The sequence below is a fragment of the Bactrocera neohumeralis genome, chromosome 4 (assembly GCF_024586455.1).
Source record: "Bactrocera neohumeralis isolate Rockhampton chromosome 4, APGP_CSIRO_Bneo_wtdbg2-racon-allhic-juicebox.fasta_v2, whole genome shotgun sequence".
In the NCBI taxonomy this organism is placed as follows: Eukaryota; Metazoa; Arthropoda; class Insecta; order Diptera; family Tephritidae; genus Bactrocera; species Bactrocera neohumeralis.
Genome location: NC_065921.1, coordinates 19,689,212 through 19,704,026, shown reverse-complemented (window position 1 = coordinate 19,704,026; position 14,815 = coordinate 19,689,212). Strand labels below are relative to the sequence as shown.

Here is a 14,815-nt window from a genome sequence, read left to right as displayed (position 1 = left end):
TCAACTATTTAATTTACCCAAAGTGACAGCAGTGTATCAAAAAGTGACATTTTCCGCGTATTCCCTGCGCAATGTGTGCGTTTATGTTCCGTATGTGTTTGCATGCGTGTATGTGTGCGTACAAGTGCGTTGACAGCCGAATGAATAGCTGGTAAATAAAAAATTAAGTTGAAGTGTCAATTTGTGCTTGAGGAGGGTTGTCGCAAAATGCCAAGAGGGCACTGAGTCAAAGTTGGAATGTGATAAAGTTGGCATGTTTCATTTAATTTACGAATTAGTTTGTGGGTATGTTTATAAGGAAAAAGTGATATCTAATTAATGTAGCTATTACAAAAGTTGACAATTTTTTTGATGTTTAGAGTTGGGAAAATAACGTTCAAAATTTGTATTATAAAAGTGTTAAATATAGTATACATTTTTAACTAAATTATTAGTTTTTCTTAAAATATTTTTTAGGTTAAAAATAATTGTTTTTTTTAATATTTGTGAAAATAAAATAATAAAAAACATATTATTAAAATGTTGTAATAGTTAAAATAAAAATTAGAATAATTAAAACAAAAACCCTGCTGCTTATAACAAAAATATTTTTTAGATTAAAAATTTAGATTAAAAATATTTTTAATATTTTTTTTTTGCTAAAATATTTTTTTTATTTTAACAAATATAAAAATATTTTTTTTTTTAATATTTTAAGCCAAAAACAAAACCATTATTTTAATGTTTTTTATTTTATCTAAAAATATTTTTTTTCGTTAAAATAGTAAAAAAAAAAAATTTTTATTGTTATATATTTAAGGAAAAAATAATAATTTTTATATCTGTTAATATAAAATATTTTAAAGAAAAAAAATTTTTTTACCTAAAATAAAAAAATTTAATAAAAATTTTGATTTTTTTTTTTAATATTTTAATTTGTTAGAATAAAAATAAAATATGCTAACAAAAAAAATATTTTTATATTTTTTTGTATTAGTTAAAAAATTAAAATAAAATGTTTTAACGAAAAAAAAATTTACACTAAAAAAAATATTTATATATACACATAATTATAAATTTTCTAAATAAAAAAAAATAATTTTTTTATAGTCAGCATTGTTTTTTAGTTATTTTATTTTATTTTTTTAGTTATTATAACATTTTAATAAAATGTCTTTTATTATTGTATTTTAAAAAATATTTTAACAAAAAAAAATAATATTTTTGTATTTATTAAAATAGCATATTTTAACGAAAAATAATTTTTAACCTAAAAAAATATTTTAGAAAACAAAAATTATTTTTGGTTAAAAAGTATGCTATTTTTATTTTAGCAAATATTTTAACAAAAAAATAGTTTAAACTTAAAACAATATTAAAAAAAAAAAAAATTATAAAACAATACAAAAAACAACTTCTTTTCCTCTTTTTTAAATTACTTATACAACTACAGCATTTTAATAATATATTTTTGCACTACATTTAACTTTTAAAAAATAAGAAAAATATCCAACAAAAATATTTTTCTAAAGGCTTTATAAAAATCTTAACTTGAAGTCAAAATTTGTTTTTTAATAAAACTGTCAAAATCGCTTGAATTTTCTCCATTGACGCCCACATCCCATAATCCCCTTACATAATTATAACGCTAAATATTCCTGATCGACAGCAATTACTGTTACTTATAGCAAATGTAAACCGTAATTACCTGCTGTGCAGTCCAGTTGACTATGTGCATATTTCATGACTCAACCTCCCTCCACTCACTCGCTCTGTAATCAGTTACATCGAATTACCCCTGGTGAACCCCTTTAAGCGCTGTTATTAACATGCCCGAAGCAAATATGCCGAAACTGCCTAAGCATATTTAGCTTAGCTTTTAGCCAAAATTTGGACAAGCATTAACTACTCGTCCATATTGGCAAATTCCCATAAAATCATGGCGCAAACTTACAGTTACCTTGAAGCGCTGCCAAAATGTGGCACTGCCGGCACTGAGCGCGCAAATTGTTGGCCATAAGCGTGGGGGGTGGGGGCACTTAGTAGTTTGCCGGCTTGTCAAAGCTTCAATTATGGTCAATGTTTTCATTTCGTCCATGTGTGGGTGGCAATGAATTTCCAAGGTATCACTTTATTGCAATTTAAGCGAAAGAGAGCCAACAACGAAAGGTGATTGCTTAATGCACCTGCAATCCAATCAATGCAAATGCTTTCATGGTCATTGCGGGTGTGCAGCTGCAGAGTTATTGCATAATTATTGGCGCATAACATGGGCGATCAGCTGTGGCACACACGTTAGCATTTATGGCATTGTATGTATGAATGTGGTCTGTACATTTATTTAAACATGATTTAGACGATTTTCTAGCCTGCTTGCTCTAGTTGGTCTGAATTTATTAAGATTTTTTTAAAAATAAATGTGGGGTTGCCCATTGGTTTGTCTATTCGTTTATTTGTTTTTGTGGGCTGAAGAGATTAGTATTCACGACCTTTTGTCATCTCACAATACTTAGTGAAATACTTAATCATACAGTTAGCTACATAATTCATATTTTTTACAGGGTGTTACATTGTGAACGACCATGTATGGATTGGAGATCATGAACGAGTAGGCGTAACGCTTTTGTTAAATAGGACTAGCAATAAAACTAATTTCGCTATAGTCAACTATCATGAATGCTATACATACATAAAGAACTACGTCAGATACCTTCAGGTCATCGAAAATGTTCAGTCCATCCACAGAAATAGTATGATGAATAAATTTTAGTAATAAGGTGTTGGTCTTTAGAAAAAAGTGATTGATGATTGTTTAGAATTAATAAGATATTCCAATTTAGGTCAAATATGCAGCAAATAGATTGCAGGTCTCATCCCTATTGGCAAAAAACTGAGATAGTCGATTTTCAGCAGCTTCTATTGATTTATCGAATTTTTCATCAGAAAAACCATGCGATATTGACAGGAACCAGTCCTATTAGCCGAGTCTTACCGCAGGAGAAAAGCTCACACTGGTAGGTTACCTGCTGATCACACTCATTTCTGACGTGAATACTGGTTTAGCTACCGTTTGGACGGGGTCTCTGCGAATCAAACACTGTTGTTTTCATTTCATATTTTCGTAAGTGACCTAAGTGAGCATTATCAGTAACTATACGTGTCAGAAATGGTTGAATTTTGTCGCGATTTACCTGCGATTCGCATTAGAGATCGAGATTACTAAAGCCAACTGTTAAATTAATTTTAACTCGGTAGACCGTATATTAATCGGATATCAAGCAATATGTCTTAAGAGGTTACATGGGTTTTCGGGTTTCAAAAAATATTTTTTTTATTTTCTTATTAAATGCTACAACAACTCTAGAATATTATCCTAAATTGATCCGAGTAATACAAGTAGTTTCGGAGATGCGCACTTGAGAACTTGTGTGCTCGAGGCTAGCTAGGCTAAGTGCGCCGTCTTTAAACGCGTTTTTCCCGAAACTGTGTTTTTGAAGTCGGTTGGCAAGATTTTTCGAGAACTACTCAACCCACTATTGAAATACAATTTTTAAAAACTTAGACGAAGGAGTTTTTTTCGATTACAACTATTTGAAAAAAAAGTGAAATTTTCACTTAAATTTTAATTATTTTTGTAAAAATGTCTGCCAAAAATCTAATTTTAAGTTTGTTTTCCCTTTGCCCAAGTTCTAAGTTAAGTTTTTAACTAAAATAAATATTTTTTCATTTTAGATGATCCTGTCAAGAGTTATTCTGCCAACGCGGGCGCATATTTTTTCCAAGGAGTCGCCGGAAATGGCGTCGCAATAGCCGAGTATAAAATATTTTTTTCCAAAAATTTCACAATTTCTTTGTTAAAAATGTTTGTTTCTAAAAACAAAAATTTCTATTTAAATATTTCATTTTTTATATCTATGAGAAAAAATTGTAAAAAAAAGGCTGTTCTTACCCGAGGAAACCCATATAACTCCTTAATGAACCCGAAAACAGACTCTTTCCGAATAAAGAACGTTAGATTCAGCAACAATATATGTATGTATTTTATAATAACCTTTTTCATATACATTGAAAACACTTTTTTTAGACCAACAAATGGTGTTAGTATATAATGTTCCGTTACGCCCGCACCCAGCGCTTCCTTATTTGTTTCATTTCGTTTATTCATTCTTATTTGTTGTTGTTTGATGTCACGCCGTTGGCATACTAATGATTTGAAATGAATGCCAGCGTAGCGGTTGACGCTCTTGATTTATATGTATTTTTGTGCTTACTTGCTCTGAATATTTGGCAAATTGGTATGCTTAAAATCAGCATTCAGACAAAAGCGTCTAACACATACTTATGGCTAGATTTTTAAGTGGTTTGCCAAAATTTTGGCGTAATCCTTGATGCCAACGAGATTTGTGGGAAAACAACTTGGTGAAGTGTTACAGAAAAGCTACAATTTATCGCCAGAAATAGCTAGTCATACATACTATATTTGTATATACATAAGATTTATTTATATATAAAAAACTTGTGATATTAAAGAAATTGCTTTGTTTGAAAACCTCGTCATATTTGACGTCTTTGACTATCCGCTAAGACTATTCAGTCAATCATGTAGCCACTTGACATATTTAACTTAATTATAATTAATAAAAATTGTTTATAAATGAAAATTATATTTTAATAAGTTATTTCTGTCCTAAATTGATAGCAATTTGACAGTTACTTTAATTAATCTATATTTTAAGATTATGTGTGTGTATCAGACGAAGAACAACTTAGGAGTATATTTGCTTTTATGTTATTAAAGTGGTGTTATGTTAACTCTAGTGAAAGTGTGTGACTTTGCGGGCGAGTACAGCTTTCTCATGTTATGTTATAACTGTAAAAAGAACGTAAAACTGACAATGTATTTCGACTTCTTGAAAATATCCAATGAATCGGGTTAGGTTTTAGGGGAAATCTGAAAAACATATTACTTATGTATATAAGAGTGAGAATAATAGCAAATAGGCAACCGCATACGAAATACATATTGTGAATGGCGGTCGGATGTCAAACAGAGGCTACTGAGTCGCCGGCGGTCGTCATTTGTTGATTATTGACTATTACTGTCGAAATCAGGAAACTACTCAGCATCACTACTCAATATCACTTGCCATCACAATTATGCGAGCCTTATAACTTAATCATCCGTGAAAGACACAGTCAACATCGTGTTATAACCCTGCCTATTGCTGCAAACGGCATTTTTTGTCTCATTTCAAAATAAATAAGGACCGATGATGGCGCCTTACTACAATCCGAACCGAACGGTTAATTTCTAGGGATGCAATTGCATTTCCTGAACCACACCACGATTTGGCTAACCACAAAAATGGCCATTTTGTGATTAATAAAGTTATTAAGCCTGAAATGGGCCTCATTTCAAAAAATGGTTTTTCGATGAACGTGCATTTGTGCACTTTTTTGGAAAACATAAATTTGCGTAATAATTTCAGATAATTTCCAAACGTTGTTCTAAGTAAAACGTGACGTTATGAAAATGTCAAATCTTATTGAACACACTGACAAAATTTTACAAAAATTTATAAATAAACATGGCCGCTGCGAGCGGTCGTCATGACGTCATGTCTATTGGCAGACGCTGTATATCTAATAAAAATTAAGTATAGCAACAATAATGGAAGGAGCTAGAAGCTTTACCATAAATAATTGAAAGATAAATATGACGGAATCTTTATTTTTGATTTTTACATATATTTTCCAGTTTATGCTTACAGATAACTAGACGACATTACTTATTTTTATATTTTGTGTTCTATAAAGTACCACTCTACCCTACCTACTATGTTATGTTTCCAGCTAAAATAACCGGATATAATACCTGTAAGCTAGTACACGCAATGGTTTACTAATTTGCTCGATTTAGTCGAAAAATATGTGAATATCGATTAAGTGTCTTTTCTGATATGCATTGTGATTAGAGAGGCACACATGTGAAATTAATAATATGCTAATTGAGCACGTGATACCAGAAAGCAGAAATGTGTCATGAGTGATTGAGGCGTATGCATTTGAAATGTGTATGAGTATGAGTAGCGCACAATCGAAAATAATATTTGTATGAAAGCAAATCATTGTTGCTTCAACTTATTAATCAATAAAAGATAAATGCTAATAAATAATTATAAAGTGATTATTAATATTAATAAATAGCAACAACACCAACATTATAATTGGAAATACATAATCAGAGACTGCTGTAGGAAATTATGTCGATAAAATTACAGTTCTTAAAAACTCTTGTGGTTAAATTCAACAATATTGTGCCACCTGAGAGCTGGTGTATTGTGTATTACGTAGTCATGCGTTTTAATGTTTTTGTTACAAATAATAATTTACTTAACAAGTTCTGTCCTACGATTATTCTGGGTAAAATATAATAACATAGTATCTTATATCTTGTACTTTATATACACAGATGAAAACATTTACATGTTTTCATATATGAAATACCAGGTATCCTGAAAAGTTCGAGTTTTTTTCTATAAGAATTCAGCATGAAAACTTAACTGAGCTATGCTTAAACTGCTGCAGAGGCCTTTGAAAATCGTAAAAAGTGCAAGATAAAACATAAAAACTTGGATTACGGAATTTTTTCACATTAACATTGAGGTTACATCCAAAAGGTATTATAACTTAAGGGGGTATTCTGGTTTAGAAATTCGAAAAAATCGATTTTTTTTGCATATTTTTATAGTATAACCCTTCAAGAAAATGTCCTAAGAGGATTTTTCGAAATTCAAATTATTTTCCGAGTTACAGCTCATTTTGTGACTCCGACTCCGACTGCGCGCGACTAGTTCTCAAATTTTAAACTCGTTTTTCTCATAACTACTTTTCTAGAAACGGTGTGCATGATATCTCAAGTTCTACTCAACCGATTCACATGAAATTTTACACAAAGCTTTCTTATACATTATAGTATCGTACTACGCAGAGCTTTCGAAAATTTTTTTTTTCTATTTTTAAAAAATTCCGAACCACAAAAAACAGGGAAAATACAAAACTTTTTTTTCAAACTTCCACCATTTTGTATAATAAAAAATATTTATTTTTTTTCAAAAACGTTTCGTAATGCGATAACTACACTTTTACTATTCACGGATTTCGCATAAATTTTCATTTTAGGTCACGGAAAAGATTTGTATCCTGCACACCAGGACAAGCCATTGTTTTACCAGTCTCTACTTCGCCGACCTGCAGTTTTTTTAAATTTATTTTTTTTCTTATAATGTATTATTTATGTTTTGTTTTCTCAGAATATCAATAAAAAGCATGCAAAAAAATTTATAGTAAAAATAATTTTTTTTTATCGCGTCAAAAAAAAAATACCTAAAATTCGAGCTTCTAAGCCAGAATACCCCCTTAAGGTGTAAATAATTTTGTTACTTACAACTTCGTAAAACATTTTTTTCTTATAGGACTCTTAGATTTACCGGAAATCGAGATAAGCTCATTTTTCAACGCTTAAAATACTACCACGGCCCTCCCCTTCCTCTTTCCGACTTCAAATCATGTCTTAAATTATTTTTCCATATATCTTTAATATTTTATTTTTATTTTTCAATGGGTTTTCCATATATTTTTATTTTTTTTTAGTTCTCTTTTTCAATAGATTTCATGCTACTATGATTTTTATTTACTTTCAAAAATTATCTACCATGGTCTTCTTGTGGTTAGATCTAATCTCAGCAGCAACAAAACTATTTTAGATCACGATAAAATGAATTGATGGATATTTATTATATTCTAAAGATGCACACCGTCATTTCCAAAAAAGAAGAATTCAGACAGGATTTTGACGCAATCCCTCGATTAGATAGAACATAATGAGGAGGTTCGCAAGAAGACCGTACCATCGAGTTAGCAAACGGTCATTACATGACCCATTTCAGTACAAAGTTCAAATAACAAGCAGGTTAAACTCTTCAGATTTGCCTATTCGCTTGGAAGTTTGCCGAAAAGTGTCTGGAATGGCCTAAGCATTGTCTGCTTATGTCTGATGAGGGAGATTTTGATCTACTACATTGAAATGTAAAGAAGCAAAATTGCCATTAATGGAGTGAATCAAATATAGAAATATAGAAATAGACACAGAACCCAGAACGTGTTACTGTGTGGTGTGCCGTTTCATCAAGGTGTAATGTCAGGTGATACTTCTTTGAGGAAACGGTATAACATTAATTATCAATTTAAAGATGTTGAATGAGTTTTTTTTACCCAAAGCTGCGCCGAAGACGTGGTCCTTTCAATAATGTGTGGCTCCAGCAAGTTAGAGCAACTGCAGACGTAGCCAGGGCGGAGCTCCAACGAAAATTTGAAAACAAATGAATAGCAAGAAGCTCCATTATTCACTTGCCCCCAAAGTTACCTGAACTGATTCCACCAATTTTTTTTAAGAGCTTATGTTAAGCAGGGGGTATACAAAAGAAAACACAGAAATCTGACTAAATTCAGCAGTACATTAAATCGGTAATTGAGCCAATCCCGACTTCAACCCTTCAGGCCGCAAGGAATAATTTAACTTAATACTTAAATTTTTAGTTTTATATATAATTTTATTTGCCGCATATGCGTGGCTGAGCATGGAATTCATTTACGCTCCATAATTTTTAAAAATAAGTGCTTATAAAAAAATAAAATAAAATTTTATGTACAATAAAAAAAAAAATAAATGTAATTACGGTTTCTTTTTGTAGCACGATTCGTGCGCTACCTTGTGCTAAACAAACCAGAAAGATAGTAGTCATGAGTAATTGGCTTTGCGAAGGCTCTGTACAGAGTGAGTGCCACGCCTGCTTACAATCGACCTAAAACGACAACGAAGAGATGATTCTGAAATGGATATTTTCGAGTTTTTAGATTAGCATGTGAAATAAATGAACCGTGTCTGTTGTATTTCATGGCGATAGCCATCTAAGTGGATTTCGTGTGATAACCAAAATTCAAAAATTGGAAAGGCATAACAGACAACTGGCATTTTGGCGCATATTCTATATATTTTTTTGATGACTATGGAATAATTCTCGTCAACTATATTGAAAGGGCAAAATCAACAAACAGTGACTTTGGTATACATTTTGGAATCATTTGAATGATGAGTTCTCAGAAAAAATAGAAACATTTCAAGTATAAGAAGAAAGTTATGATTCATTAAGACAGTGTGACAAGTCATGATTCAATGAAAATCAAAGCAAAACTGCAAAGTTGGGCCTTGTATATCTCCGTGTTCATCGTACTCTCGGAAACTGACTCCCAGCGAACTCTGCAAAATGAACGCAGCAAAGAAATTTAACTGTATTGAAGGGCAAGTACTGAAACTGAAGTTTATTCTGAAGCAAAGCGCAGATCGTACTATTTGCCATAAACAAATCTATCTAAATATCTGCAAATGTTATGTCATGATTACCTAAAACCATGAAACTTATTTAATGCTTGTATTACCGAACAAGTTTTATCTATGCCACAATTAACAACACATTACACGCGCTTCGAAATGGCAAAGCTGATGCAGTACATAAATCTGTCGTTATCGACTGACAGTTAGCAGCTTCAATTACGCGCCTGCAACATTTCCAACATACAGACACCGCACCCACACGCAATTACATTTTGTCGCACCCATTATATCATACGAGAGCAGTTAGTATACGCACAGACACATACACACACACACGGTAAGAAAGAAATGGATAAATGTTTCATAGCAAATGTCAGACTCTACCAATTTACAACAACATGCCAATGACAACTTAATTAAAACGTAGCAGAACTTTGGCAGTGAGTTGGCGTTTATGCGCACTCCACTGCACATATGTATGTATATATGAATCATATTAGCTGTGCCGGTAGTCGTAGAGCATGAGTGTGTCAGAGAGGTTACATATAAGTGCGCATTTAGGCGCAAAATCCAAAGCGGCATGTCGAGTGTTTTGTTTCTTTGTATACAAACATGCATATACACACACAAGCATACACTTATATGAAGTGGTGGTGGTGGCGTAAACACCCAGTTTTGATTTATGAGTAAACGCACTGATACATATCCGTATCTGGTAGCGACTGAGTGGCGACCCAGTGAGCATTTAATGCTGGTTTATTAGAAATTACTTTAAAAAATTTAAGAAATTTATAAATTTATAAAGAAATTTACTTTCAATATTTATAATTTTTTCAATTTTTTATAATTTTTAGTTCAGCGTGATCATTGAAGAAAATTTGGTCAAAGTTATAATGGGTAATTTATACCATTTTGTTCCAATGTAACAATAGATAATATGTATGAAATAAGGTAGGAATTTCGAAAATTTTGTTGTATTACAAAAACAAACAAAAACTTTAACTTAAGCTGCACTGAAGCTATAATACCCTTCACAGACGCAATTTTTTTAGCATAAAAGGGCATGGAAATATTGTTATCTTAATTTTGTTTGGTCTGTTTGTATGACAGCTATATGCTATAGGGGTCCGATCTAACCAATATTTTTGAGATATTATAGTTATAATTTGGCAATAATTCGTGCCAAATTTCATGAAAGTAACTCTTCAAATAAAAAAATATACCTTACAAGGACTTGATTTTGGTCAGAAAATTTGTATGGTAGCTATATGTTATAGTAATTAGATCTCGACAATTTTTTCGAAAATTGTAGCAATGCCTAAAATAATAATGTATGCCAAATTTGGTGAAGATACTTTGTCAAATAAAAAAGTTTTCCATAGAACGATTTGATTCTGATCAGACATTTTGTATGGCTGCTTTATGTTATATAGTTCCGATCTAAACAATTTCTTCAGAGATTGTATCGTTGCTTAAGTCAATAACCCATGAGAAATGTTTTACAAATATCTCAAGGAATGTAAAAGTTTTCCATACAAGCACTTGATTCCAATCGTTCGGTTTGTATGACAGCTATGTGTTATAGTGATCCGATATCGGCAGTTCCGATAAATGAGTCCCCTCTTGTGGAGAAAAGAACGTGTGCAAAATTTCAGATAGATATTTCAAAAAACTAAAATATACCGACACGGTCACTGAATGTTTAGAACCAGAAACAAATCTCAAAAGAGTCATTCAAATATATCAATATAAACAAAATACTAAACATTCCTGAACAGTTTGAAAATTGTGAAATATTGCACTTTCACACTATTTATTTACCAAAAAATTTTTGGAAAATAACACGATGATTTTGCTCACTTTCCTTTTGTATGCAGGTATCACAACATGATACTGTCTAAGTTATACACCTAACATACATATGTATGTATGTAGATAAAAGCTAACAGGTATCGAATGACCATCAACAAATGCCATGGAATGCGATTTTTATGACCTCACTGTAAGAGTTGTGGTTGGCACGCGCATGAAATGCAATTTATTACACATTTGCTGAAGTTACTCATACGCCACGGAGGGCAAATGGATTAAAAGAAGCATTAATCAAATTGCATGGGCGAGTACTAGTGTACATTTTTTGCGAAAATTTAGTTTGCCATGAGCCATTACTTTGAAATATAGGAACACTTCGTGTTAAAATTTTTATTCAAAGAGCAATCCTTCAGGCAGAGGTTTTTGAAAAATCATAAAATAATTTCAAATATTTGATTTAATATTTTCGTAATATTTTGTCAGAATACAGCACTAGTAATGCTCGTTGCATTATTATCAATTATTTTCAGAAAAAAAATATTATCAAAATTTAAAATTAATTCTTGCTAAGAAATATTTTAAGCTTCTTCAAATACCTTTTCGAAAATTAAAACAAAAATACATATATATAAAATACATACATATAAAATCGAATAACAAGAATATAATTTAATAATAAAAGTATCACTCATTTACTCACATTCGGTGCACTTGTGCCATTGGTGTTTGCTGCAGCTGTTGTGCCACCACAACTCGAATTGTTGCTATTGGACGCTATCGGATTATTATTGCCAATAACGGTTGCAGTCGATGCACGTCGACTACTGCTATTCCGATTGCTGCGATTGTTGTGCGAATTTGTGGCGATGTTGGTGTTGGTGTTGTTGGTATTGGTTGTGTTGTGGAGCGGCGAGGCAGGTGGCGTTGGTTGGTTGATGGAGGGCTGGGTGGTGGTATTGGAATTGGAGTTGGTTGGCGGAAGTGAGGGGCCCGTTCTGTTGCGTAGACGGGCCAAAGCACTCCTTAGGCCCTCCGTATTGTTTTTGTCGGGCCCCTTGCCAAATAAAATGCATCCACAAAACACTTTGAATGCTTTTCTCTAAGCTGTTGACTAGTGCATGGATGCTTCAGTTTTTCAATTTTTGTTGGTAAATTGTAGAAAAAGTTTTAGCGCGGAGTAACGGGCAGGTGTTTAGAAATTTAAGTTAACGGTATATTAATGAACAGTCGCAATTTTCTAATTTAGTTTCTTGTGGCTACTTGCTCTTCGTTCTTGTTGTTCGCCACAGCCTCAGCTAAATTTATGTTAAATTTCTTTGTTAGGCGATTTCTTAAAGTACACATGACAATATCTAATTTGAAAATCTTATTGTAGGAATAAATTTATTGAGTTTTTTTACTAAATTACTTCGTTTCAAAATATCTAATTAAAATTTTAGTGAAAATCTTTAGGGTATTCCTAAAATCTTTCGAAAACTGTATTTAAATTATTTTGTTCAATTTGAAGAGTATTGATTGGCTCATAGAAATATTGACACCTGAAAAGATAAATATATCATAAGTTATTAGTATTTACTTTTATATTTGAAAATCGTATCAATAGATATTAACAAGATATTTGAGATGACTGAAATCGTGTGAATATGGGTACGCACATTTTCACGCTTTCAACTATTCTAATATATATGAAATATATTACTTATAAACAGTCGAGTTATATCTAACTTTTTATAGGCCCAAAATAAAACAATAATTGGACTTTTTTTCAAAAAATTCAATAAAAAATTTCAAACTCAACACGATAAATTTGAATTTGTTAACAGCAGTAGTAATTATCTAGTACAAAACAATTGAATGCAATAATAATGACAATATATTTGAAACAGTTCGTGATGTTGAATGGACCAACAGAAACGAGTTCGTGTCGGGCAAACTGAATACATCCTGTTTGGGATATAAAAATCTTAACAAAATTATAAATATATATACTAGAAATTTACTTTTGAGAGACCCATGTAAATAAGATCCAAAACTAACAAACGTCAATTGAAAAGTCCTCGACTTATACACACATATTATATGTCGCTGACTTTAATTATCTTAACAATTTCTTCGGAGACTTCAAAAAGGCGAGCGAATGATAAATTTGACAGCAGTTTTGCTCGATTCATTTCGTTTTAATTTCATTTTACAAAATAATGAATTTAATCGAGCTGAAGCTGAAATGTTTATCTCCACCAGCCTTTTGTCCACGCTGTAAGTTTGGATGTGTTCAATTCTGCTTGTTGTTGAACAGCCTGTAAATTTGGTTGTGTTGTGTGCATTGATCAAATAGCAATCAGCTGCGGAATTCTACACGTTAGAAAAAATGCAAAATGGAAAACATAAGCAAATTTAAGCAGCTAATTGTTAACCATTTAATATAACTGTACGAAAGGCAAAACAGTCTTTTTTATCTTAATGAACTAAATTTTTGCTATGCTAGGCTGTTTGTTAATGACCCATGCCAAATATAGAAAAACAAAGCCATTTTGTACTTTAGCTCACCGAAATACACGAGTAGTGATTGGAAGACGAAAAATCTCTTGGGCTGTCAAAACGGTTTGAAGATGAGGAACCTAAAGCATAAGAATTTGGGCATATGAATTGAAGACTTGAAGCTAGAAAACACCAAAACATGATTTTGCATGTCAGCAATTCTGCTTAGACTCTGCAAAAAGCACTCGTTTTCGCCTCCGATTTTGAAAGCGATGGAAAATATATCCACTGGAACAATCATAAATAACAAAAATCATATGTAAAGCCTGGCCAAATAGTCGATTCATCAGCAAAGCTGAATATTCATGAATCCAAGGTAATGCTCTGGTGAAATTAGAAGGGTATGATGCATTATGAGCTGCTGAAACCTGATTAAGGCACTATTGAAGAAACCTACAGCTCGACAAATTGAAGGTAGCGATTACCGGAAAACGCTCGAAATTACCGACTAGGCACGAGGCAATTTTTCCATCACGCCAACGCTGGTCTCGGCTACATGTTGCAAGAACGGTTAAAAACTATTCAGAAAAAAGTGACTGGGTAGGTTCACACCTGAACAAGGTGTCAAAAATTGACTTGATTCGTTCATTACCGCCATATTAATGCAGTTTTTTTGGAATAGAATCCACAAATTGCTCGAAAAATGGGAAAAAATAGTTGTAGCTTCCAATTGGTATAATTTTTTTTAATAATATTTTTGAACGTGTTTTCTTATTTTTTTAACATGAATTTCCAAATATAAAAACAGTAATATCTAACCTGACTTAACCTATTTCACTGGTTTCTGTAAAGTTACATTTTATCGAAGCATTTATCAGAGCTATATTGTAAGATTAACGAAATACAAGTAGTTTTAAGGAAATTTTATTAAATTAAATATGGTCGCCAAACTCAGCAATATTTATATTATATACGAATCATAGTTCAAATTATATAAAGCTACTGATTTAAGTAAGTTCTTTGTGGAAAATATACTCTTATATATCATCTCAGTTGAGAAAAATCACTATAACCCATGCTCGAGGTGAAAAACAGAGTCGTTAATAAAATAATATTTCGGTTCTTTAAGGCCCCTTTTTAATCAGTTTCAGC

General features: G+C 31.8%; 1 protein-coding gene across 2 annotated transcripts in view; it reads right to left on the bottom strand.

Annotated features, from left to right (window-relative positions):
- Positions 1–12,015, bottom strand: part of LOC126754482 (uncharacterized) — a 206,066-nt gene extending 194,051 nt beyond the window's left edge. For both annotated transcript variants that reach the window (XM_050466461.1, XM_050466462.1), the window contains exon 1: positions 11,886–12,015. The gene's annotated coding sequence lies outside the window, so the exon portion shown is untranslated. The remainder of the gene's footprint in view (positions 1–11,885) is intronic.
- Positions 12,016–14,815: the final 2,800 nt, after the last annotated feature.